The following is an 11,478-nucleotide window of genomic DNA, read 5'->3' on the forward strand; positions in this document are numbered from 1 at the left end:
TTTCTGTAACACTTTGTATTGAAAATAAGACTAATAGTGCTGAATAGTAAAATACTACTACATATATTATACAAATCTGTCTTACATTATGTTTCGTATCTTGGTAAGGGTCGATGACCATTCACTATACGATCTTACGTTTCATGCAGCTGTTGTATGTGGAATACATAACTAAGGTTTGGTCTAACCATTGAAATGATGATGGGTCTAATTGGCTCGTGGATAAGCGCTTAGTTAACTTTATATGCTGAATATGGCTTGAGTTGTCTGACTATTAAGATATTATTACAGCAAATTTAATTCGTGACTGACGATTTACCATATAAATAAAAACCTAATATAAATACAGAAATTTATAATTTATATTCAGTTAAATAAATATTAGTATAAGAAAGGTAGCCAACTACGTAAGTAAACGATTGACCTCATTCAATTGGGATCCATAAGGAATATCGGAACCTGGCCTTCGTGCTTCTGGTTAGCAGGGGTATTAAAAAAACACATCATATCAATCATAACGAATACGCAATCTTAATCATTTAGAATTAATCTTGTAAGAGTCGAATGTAAAGTAGAAGACAGACCATGTGATCTTTAAGATTATCACAAATGTATTTTGTTTATGACGAGTGTCAACAGTGTCGATCTAAATATCACGTCTATTGCATCTATGAAAGTTGATGTTTTTTTTCTCATATAGTTTTTTGTAATTTCTTATTTATAAAATTTATTTATAAGTATTTTTAAAATTAAAAAGCTTCATTAGGTTAAGATTTTAATTTGTTTTCTCTTTGTGGATGCTGTATTTTTTTTTAATGAATTCGGACGCTTAGCTTTAATTTTACTTTTGCTGTACACGACACGTTTGATGGTACACGATTATTTTAATCAGTGTACGCATTGTCGAAAACCAAACGAAGTGAACAAATTAATAATACATAAGTAGGAAAAAAAAATGTTCGTCCAGCATAAATTGTGAACATCCTAATTATTTTCACTTCTGACTTTCGTATAAAATGCAACGGATTTTTCCAAGATGCGGACATGTTTTCTGAGTGGGAATGAATTAACGCTATCCTCTAATGGCGCGCCTCACCTTCGTCTGGTAATTATTTTGAGCGGAAATCGAGGAACCTTACATAGAATTACATTTATGCTTACAAATGAAAATTCAGTTTCCAATTTCGTCTAACACGTGTACGTAACCATTGAAGTGTGCTTTGATCGAATGCATGTTATTCAAATAGTTCATGTATATAATTCGTTTTGAAATGTGTGGTGTGCCAAATCGTTATAACCATTCTAAAACATATTCGATAGTGTAATAGTAATATAGTTTCGTTCATTGATCTTCAATGTACAAATAAATTGGGATCATTGAATTTTCAGCTATATATTTATTTTTTCATTTGTAAAATGATTGGTACTAATATTTAGAAGATAGTATTATATAAATTATATAATATATACTGAGCATTATCTATACTAAAAATAATTTATTTTTATTTAAGCAAGAAGTGACATGTTATACAACTATGCCAGTTGCTATAGAAAGAAATGTAAGCAACGTATACTGTATCGTGGAACCAGCTATGGGGCTTAAGTTGTATGTCCCTGTGCTTGTAATAACACCGACTCACTCACCCTTCAAACCTAAATACAGTTATATTGATGTTTGACGCTAGAATAACTGATGAGAGTGCCCAAGCTTCCAGGCCCCTTCATAAGTTTCACGTAATATTGTTTTAAGTCCTAATAACATTAGCATTTTAATATTGGATACATTATTATAATAAGATTAACTGTTGTATTATTTTAAAACTTTACGACTTTGATAGTTGGTGAGATAATAATTCACAAAACGAATATATGTTTATTAATATATATGTAAACGATTTTTTATATTATATATAATGACAACTGTGAGTCTTGGAAACTAATATATGACGTCCATTGAGTGTAGACTCATCTTGTAAATCAGAACACAACAATAAGATTACTGTTTGGTGATAGAAGGTGTGATGATTGAAATAATAACCTGACCAGACAAGCATACACAAAGCCCTACCACCAACTTATTGTAAAAACAGATCTTCCTCCTCGCTGTGACACAGCTGAGCACACACATGCAGTAGGAAGTAAATTGAAATAAACCCAAATAAAGTACATAAAAACTAAATAGTGCTGCAGGATTAAATCCCGCGATCTTTATTTAAGATTCATGTTTTCTATTCAATAGGCCAATTTAAACTTAGTATGTGTGAAAGCTTGCGACTGAATTTTAAGCCCGTTTTACCCGACTGATTTAACTGCAATTTTGCGTGCAAAATTCTGTCTCGGTACCAATTACATCAAATTGTAATACATATGTGGTACAGAAATACATATATTAAAATGTATATGTCCTATTTTTTAAGTTGTAATTGATATTAGTTCTATTTTACACTGATAAGAACTTTTTACTGAATATAAACTATAGATTAACTACTACTCATTTACTTACTCACATTAACACAAAACCTTCGTACTCAAGTCCGGCTCGTGATTTTTGAGGGTTACTCTTGTGTCATTTGTCATATAGTTACTTAAAAATTCTACGTATTTTTGATATTAGAGTTCTGTCATCTGTTGCAGACATTATATTTAGAGGACTTGAAAAAGGGTTATCAATTTTGGTTGATGGTAAATTACCATTTTCAAAATTATTATTCTATATATTTTATTCGATAGGTTTCCTAACCTTTTTTTTACTTGGCAGTATAAACATTGAGTCATTTGTTTCTGAAATTAGTCACTAATATATGTATGAAAAATTATATTGTTATACTTCAAAAAAAAATTAAGTGAGTTCTTATTGTTATTTGCATAAATATTTTTTATTAATTTGTAGCACGCATGATTTCATACTATATTATATCTCACACGTGAATATAAAAGTAGCAGTCTAGAAACATCCTTTACTGTACAAACGCTTTACTTCTATTAAGGATTTAGCATCGCACGAATGAAACATTGCGTTTACAAAGTCGTTCCTCTCGACTCTACGCATGATCTCACGTTTTTAAAATATCACTCCACGTGACCTTGCTCCTTATTCGAAGTAAAGCCGTTGATTAGTAAATGCATATTCCTTTTAGATGTCTCGTATTTAAGATATCAAAAACTAAAATAAATTAAGCATATTGACCAGTAATTTTAATTGACTTACTTTACTCTGCTTCCATGATTTTTTTTTTATCTGCAAATCTGCGGGTTATTTTTGTCAGCGTATTAAGTTTTCACAGAATCTTGGTTTAGTTTGAGTTTCTTTCTTAAGTCCAATTCATAGAAATAAATAATTTAAGCGCTCATAAACGTTCAAGGACGTAATAATAATGGGAACTGCCGATCCCGATGCTTAGGGCCTGACCCAAATGCTAACCTTGTAATCCCAAACACTGCGATCGTTATCTATTAGTGACTATGTGAGTTATCGCGTCCGTGAATCTGCTCCGTAATTATTCAATAACGTTAAGTACACCGTCTGATACCGTTGTAACTTCTCCTTTAACTTTTAACTATGAGTTTTTTTATTTGTTGATTGGGTATTTTCAACCCTATATACTGGCACGATAATGATAGCCGCTTAATATCTGTGATTACACGACCTTTTAAAGTTACCAATTTTGGTTGCATACGATCGACCCCTACAGGTGAGTCCGCGCCTGTAAAGGCGGCACGACTTATACGACGCTGTCACGCGAACTGTCGCAATGCGCCCCTTGAAATGACAAGCCATTTAAAGGAATATAAACTATTTCTTACAACCTAATTAGGCCCTGATCAGCACCTAAGTTGTTATGTCTCTTGTGACTTTAATAACACGGACCATAATCCGTAATAATTAATAAAGCAATTTAAAAAAAAATTCAAACTAATTAAACTGATATATTTAATTGAAAATTTCAACCCCCATTAAATCAATGTTCAAAACAAGGGGAACATTTTTTTTTAAATTATTTGTTAAGCAATATGCCCAAGTTTCTAATATCAAAAATAGCTAACTTCCATACAACATGCATTCCTCAATTCCATTTTTTTAAAGAGTGAATTAATCACTTTACTTTAAGGAAAATACTTTTGGTATTTTCCTTAAAATAAATAGACGTCGATTTGGTATTTCAAACATCAAGTAAAAGTCAATTTTGTATACAAACTTCCATTTTTTCACAACACAATTACTGTTTTTGATTGTTTTTTTGGGCGCGGATACAGTACATCAACTCGCTTCCCGCAGCCTCTCCGATCCTTGCCGAAAACGACCATCGCATTGGTTTTAGTAGGCACGAATACCACAATCACATAAGCCGGCTCCCTCTCTTGGGGCCCGGTTATCTTTCTGTAGGTTTCCACTACGTGAAAAATAAGCATTATGCCATTTGAGATTACGGCATATGAGTCAGCCTTGCCCCAGAGGCGCGCTAATAAATGTTGCACATCAAAAAATTAAGAGATATTGAAATTCTAATCAAAATTCAGCCCTGACGCTATGATAGTGACGATAAACTCGTACTTATATACTAAGTTTATAAATAAACTGAAGTTGTATGAGACACCAACTATTCAAATATATATATATATATATATATATATAAATATCAGAATATCGTTTTTACCGATCGTATTATAGTAGAAATACTTTGTTATTTTGCAATGGCTACACAATCTCAGCTTTGTAACACATCAATGTGGCACGTGCGGATATATACTTTATTTACCTGTATTCGTGAGCGATAGACGACTCCTGAAAATACGCGAAAGGTCAGATTGAAGTTTTCTTTGTATATAGACTTTATTATACCTAAAATAAACAAGTTTCTATTGATCATTGTTCAAATCATTCGATTTTATACTAAATTAATTCAAACGTATTGTAATGACATTATGTTAAGTAATATTAGTAATTAATGTAATTTATTTAGAGGAGAAGCCATTTGAGCCGAAAAATCTTGCGGCAAAATGAGTAACAATATAGAATATTAAAATTGTATGTTTGAATAAACATTTTACTAAAGTTTCAAGCATCCGGACCATCAGAACGAATACCTTAGAATCGTCATTTTGTCTTTGCTTCTTATACATCACTGGCAAAACCCGACGGACGTTATGTGACGGAAATTGTCATGGCGATATAACTGCAACGCCAGTGGCATGTTACAATGGATTGGACAGTACCCATCACTATTAAAATATTAATATTAATATTAATTACTATTAAATATACTAAAATTATGTACTAAGTTTTGTGATGATTGAAAAACGGTGTCAGATTTCGTGGAATCAGCTATCAGTATGCTCAGCTAATAAATTATACGTTGATTATTATTGTGCTCCGGTTTGAAGCGTGAGTGAATAATATGGGACATCAATTCTCATTTCCCGAGGTTGATGGCACTTTGGCAATGCAAGGGATGGTTAATATTTCCTACAATGCCAATGACAATGAACGATAGTGACCACTTATCATCTGGTCATCGTCATGGTATCACTTATCAGGTGGTCCATTACTAAGTTTCTTTTTAATAAGTAAAATTAAATATTATAAGCGATTTGCAACCGTGGCCAAATTGGCCTATTAGACAGTTAAACAAAAAATAATAATATTTATTAAATTATTAATTTAAAGTCATTATGAAATGCTGTCGGAGAGCTCATTCCAAGTTTGAGCCTTGGCTGGAAATAGTTGTAGTTTCAGTGTATGCAAGTTCCATTCTTTTCCGATCAAATATTTTTGGAACGAAGTTCTTTAACACGGTTTACAAAAGAGTGAACTGGCTTTCCTTCTCTCTCTTTTTCTATGCTTCTTTCTATTGTAAACGGATTTATATAAAAAAAATGCATTTTTTTTTTTTTAATGTTTTAATTCAAACGAGATTTTAATAACATTGTTATATCCCGTCATTTATTTAATATCAAAGGTTGTTAATTAATTTTATTGTGTTTGTCATTTAATACATAATATTTTATACATATTTATCAGTCGTTGTAATTTCAAAATTAAAGAGGCCGAATATGTTCCCTTATGTTATTGTTAGGAAAGTCATCGATATTTTAAAATAAAGCTGAGAAATATATCACACAAGGTTTACTCAAAATATAATAATGTATGTGCTAGTACGTAGTACGTGTGGGCGTGTCCAGCAAGACACGTTTGTTCAATCCCAATAATTTATATTAATATTGAAATTTTGTCTTGATATACTATAAATAATGACTGTTGAAAATTTAATTTTCCAAAGAATTACATGTGTAAACGCCCTCGAAATATAATTTTAAAACAATTTCTTAGCGTGAGTCTATATCATAAAGCAATCCAGTCTATATATATTATTGTGTAAGCTGTTCTTAATTTTACTATTAGTCACAGTATAGCCAGTAAAGATATTGTCTTTTATGAAGAGCTATTAAGGCTCAGTGCTCGAGATTCCCTTCGGAATATTCTTAATAATGTTAAAATACATTATATTCACAGAGGTATTATACATAATAATATTGATTATTTCTATGAAAATAGTTACAAACATGCACGTGAACTGTGTCCAATTTTGCGTCTACCTAAAGCATTTCATCCTTCATTTGGTGTTCGTTTGTATAATAACACTTATGCGTACAACTCAAATTATATTATTATATAATATGATTTAAAGTTAAATTTTTCAATGTATTCAATACAAAGTTACAATAATCTCTGCACATGCATGCAGATTAATAAATAATAATTTGGTTGTATGTAATGAACACTATTCAACTATTATTAAAATATTATTATATTATTACGTTAAAATTTTACTTTGTCATAAATAGTTATATTTTATGTAACATCAAAATTAGTCCACTTCCCTGTTAAAACAGTAGTGGAAACTTAACTGGCATAAGTGTTAAAATATGATTATTATATTAAGTTGTAATATACGATATGCTGTATGTTTCCCTAATAAATAAAAAAAAAAAAAAGTATCCTATATGTTTTTACAATCCAAACCGGTGGTAACTTAAGTTTTGAATTAAAAAATAAAATTACTAAAAAGTTCTTGTAAGACTTGAACAGACGTTTTAAGTTTAATATTCTGATAAAATTATAGAAAAAAAATAGATAATTAACGGTGTCTATCAAAACAACCGAAATAAATATTATATTTTTGAGTACAGTGATATTACAGTATATATTTGATATAAACATTTGATAGGTATACATTTGATATGCTGAAACGAATATCTGAAGTACTGATTAGCATTCATAGGCCGCTTTATTATAGCACTACGTAGTTTTTCGCGGCTTCATCACAGTTCTTTGTTCGTTTTTTTTTTGAAGTCGTACTTAAAGAAATCTAAATTCAGTGTTATTAAATTATGTTGTGTTATGTGACCGAGGCATTTTAGTTCAGATTAATAGCTTGAAATCTAGCTGGGTCTTTCTCTTTATAGCGCAATAATAATTTTCAACAACGCATAAGTCGTTAAGTTATTTTAATTGTTATTCTTTAGTGATTAGATTTACATTTAATTTTTACGTTTATACACCACGTTTTTACAGTCAAATTTGTAACATTATCAGATTTTTTTAACTAGCATACACGCCAAAAAAGAAAAAAGATCAGTTTTTCGTTTCATTTAAAAGTAACGTCTCCTTCTGTCTGGTACGTCGACAATACAGCGGCGGCTGTCGCCGGGTGACAATTGTGGGTAAATATGTCCGTCATGTGAAAAAATTAACACAGCACGGAAATCTGATTCACCGATAGCAAATTCCACAATTAAGTTACGATGGAACATGACTAACATAGGCTTCCATTTCATTTACTATTTGATTACCTCGAATCAAATGAATATCGAAATTGCAATTTTGAGTATGTGCAAACAATGAATAAATTAAATTGGCGGGAAACCATAATACAAAATACAGTCATAAGTATTCATTTAACAGTATTCAGCAATTGTTTTATATATTAATTTATATTTAATGAACATTGAACATACATATGTAATTTAATTCGTGGAAAACAGTAACTATATTGAGTTTATTGGCAATACGTACCACAATTACAAGCGGAGGTGACTTTAGATTTAATTGAACCTAAAATGACGATACCAAAGAAAGCTTTCTTTTGATAAAAGTATATTTTAATTAAGCGACTAATTAAAGAATAAGAATATTTGATAAGAATAGTGAGGAGGTATACTGCACACCAAATCGACGATACCTATACAAATTATAAATTAATTTCAATTGATTGGAATAAATTCCTGTAAATGTACGAATATCATATTGATATGACATGTTTTATAATAAATTAGTCTTGATCGGTGAAAAGTATTCGTGGCTAACGCTTATTTAAGTTTTTTTTTTAATAGCGAGTGTGTAGGCTCTTATATAATTATCTTTTTGTTGTTATGTATTATGTTTATCTGTTTTTAATATTTATACAATAATCGATCATCTTATGTTATAATATAATTAGAATTGACGATAATATTACATCTATTTAAAAGTGTGTTATTTCAAAAAAATTGTTTACTTAAAACATAGTTTTGAAGGTTTTTTTATTTCAAAACTTACTTAAGAGATAGTTTATTAATCTTTTCGGATTTCATCTAATTCATTCAACGTTTTTATTCACAAGGTTCCAGCGCTTGATTTAAATAAACATAAATCAATACGGAACTGCTTTTATTGGTATTTATTTTTAACTAGTGAGCACTCCATTTGACGCTCCAATCATTTACGTTAACATATTTGATTAGCCAATTGCTAGTCTGTCTGGGTCTTTAAATATTCAACGAACTTTAGGCAACATTAAATATTTTTTGCTGTAGACAATTTAATAGTTCCCAGTACAAGAGAAATAAGAGAATAAATTCAAAGTCGATTGAGGTCAATAAATTGCTACGACGACGAGGGCAACAACCAATATTAAGAATATTAAAGCGAATATTGTTTTAATAATGGCAATTTTTCTACAATTTGAATCTTATAAATAAGTTTACCTAATTTAGTACTCATAGCTAATTGATAGTAATATTTTATCAAACAAATTACAAATCATTAGAGTAAAAACAAAATTGCGACCTTTAATTCAATGGTTATAAAATATTTTAATACGCTACCAAATGACATATACCAATAACTGTAATATTTATTAACTCAAGAGTTTTTCTAAGGATACAATAACAGAATATATTTTATCAAAATCCAGATGTAAGCTAAAAAAACTGCTCTTAAGTACTATATCTTATAATTCAAAATAATCAAATCACCGTTAATTAAACCTTAATGCACAAAGGTCGGCACAAAAGTGAATTTGAGGATGTCATCTACCCGTCAAACATCTACATTGTCAAATCATGACAATTAATTTTAGGATAGGAAATGCTGGCTTTGTCTTACTTCCTTGCAAATTCTCTAAATTTGAATTTAAACTATTCGTCGACAGTTTCATAAAAATGTCAATATCATTGCATCATAACACGAACGGCAGCTCAGGTAGGCAGATAGGTTTTCATAGATTCGCATAACCCAAAATAGCAAACGTACGAGTTAAAAGTATTTTTATTTTTTGTTCAAAGTGCTTTGAATTTCATACGGTAATTTTATTTTCGATAGATATGTGTACAAAAAATAAAGCTAAAATACTCGTACTTCATTTATTTCGATGTAAAAGTTCGATTCAAACGCTATAGAAAGGTATTCGAAATTTGAAATAACGAAGACTTATTGCTTTGTAAGAAGAGTGCATTTCTTTTACAAAGAAAATCACACTGACGCAGACGTTTGCAAGACGCAGAAACAAGTAAAGAAGGTACACCGTTAGGTTGTGGTTTTACCCTGTATAGAGGAGAAATACCAGCATTAATAAATAAATGCACGAGACTCCAGAGACATTGGAATCTAATACTTATCTCCCATATGTATTCGATAAATAAAATACATACGTATGAACTGTTTGATGACAAAAAAGCATGATGCTGGGAACAAATCGTAGCACCTTGTATTAAAATGTATTTCATGTAATACTACTAGAAAGGTGAAAAAATGTTTTAAAACTGCCTATTACGTCCGCCTGCTTGATGCTGGTGCGTTTCTTGGTTACCGATCAACATTGAGCTCTTGATGGTATTGACGGATGCGCTTATCATGAAAGAATACTCATCAAGTATATTAGTGAACTAATATAAGTATAATACTTATTTGCTCGTCGATTTTTATCAGCAGTTTTTTTTATGATTTAGGTGGTCTTACGAAATATGTAAGCTCCTTTCTTGACGGTTCCCAAGTTGTATCGGTTCGGAAAAACGGTCGGCGAAAGCTAGTTCGACAGAGGGGTTTACTTAGACAGAAACTTACCATTTAAAATACCTTCAAAATTGCGCTGTTGTGGTCTTTTGGACATTTAAGTGGTGCGGGTGATACATTAAATTTTGACGCGATGTCCAAAGGTGAAATTCAATTCATTTAAATTTTGAACCGGTCTTGCGTTTCATTTATTTTACAAAATTGAAATAATTTTATTTATATAGGGTTTTTGATGTAATGGTTGCAAACTAATGGAAACTGCAATCCATGGACATCTGCAAATGTTATATATCTATTAATTGGTATATCATATAATATGTACACTTATATAACTTTTTTAATATGTGTACATGGTACATAATTTAAAAAGACACGAAAAACCAAGTTCAATGATAATAATTAAAAAGAAAATTTATGTTTTTATTCATAATCCGTTACGCATTTTATAAACTTCACAACGTATTAAGAAGATTAAGCTGACGCTATTAATATCCTGTGAGGTAATATTTTCTGCAGTTAATGGGACGTCAGATGGTCGCTTTAAACTATGTGTGAGAAATTATATGCTCTCACAAACGGAAGCCTTGCAGAATGCATACTAGTGTACGAGAGATAAACTGCCACATATATAAAGACAGTTCACAATACTTCACTAAGTACTTTAGTGACCTCAGAACATTGTCTTATAGAAATGGTTCCAGTGCTTATATACTTTTATCATAATATCTCCTTAACGGTTTTTCACATAGACAATTATGTACCATAAATAAAAATGATGTTAGAAGATAATAATTTAAAGTATTATTCTAAGAAGATAAGAAATTTACAAGGTTTTAGTAAGTTAAAGGATTTGATGAATATTTTTAATGTAGTACGTATACAGACATGATCGCCATTAAAGACTAAAACAATCGTCATAGAAATGTGATTCACTACAAAGGAGGTTTCACTATGATGTTTCTTTATATATTTAATAATCATTATTACCTAATTTAATTTATGTATATGGGTGTATAATGTCTCTTACAAATTTATATTCTATAGTTTAATTATATATTGTATTGTATTGTAGTGTAATTTCTGTTATAAAGTTTGCTTGAACCTAATTTCACACTTATTGCCGTTTGGTATAACTGTGCTGTAACAAT

The sequence above is a fragment of the Vanessa tameamea genome, chromosome Z, assembly GCF_037043105.1.
Source record: "Vanessa tameamea isolate UH-Manoa-2023 chromosome Z, ilVanTame1 primary haplotype, whole genome shotgun sequence".
Lineage (NCBI taxonomy): Eukaryota > Metazoa > Arthropoda > Insecta > Lepidoptera > Nymphalidae > Vanessa > Vanessa tameamea.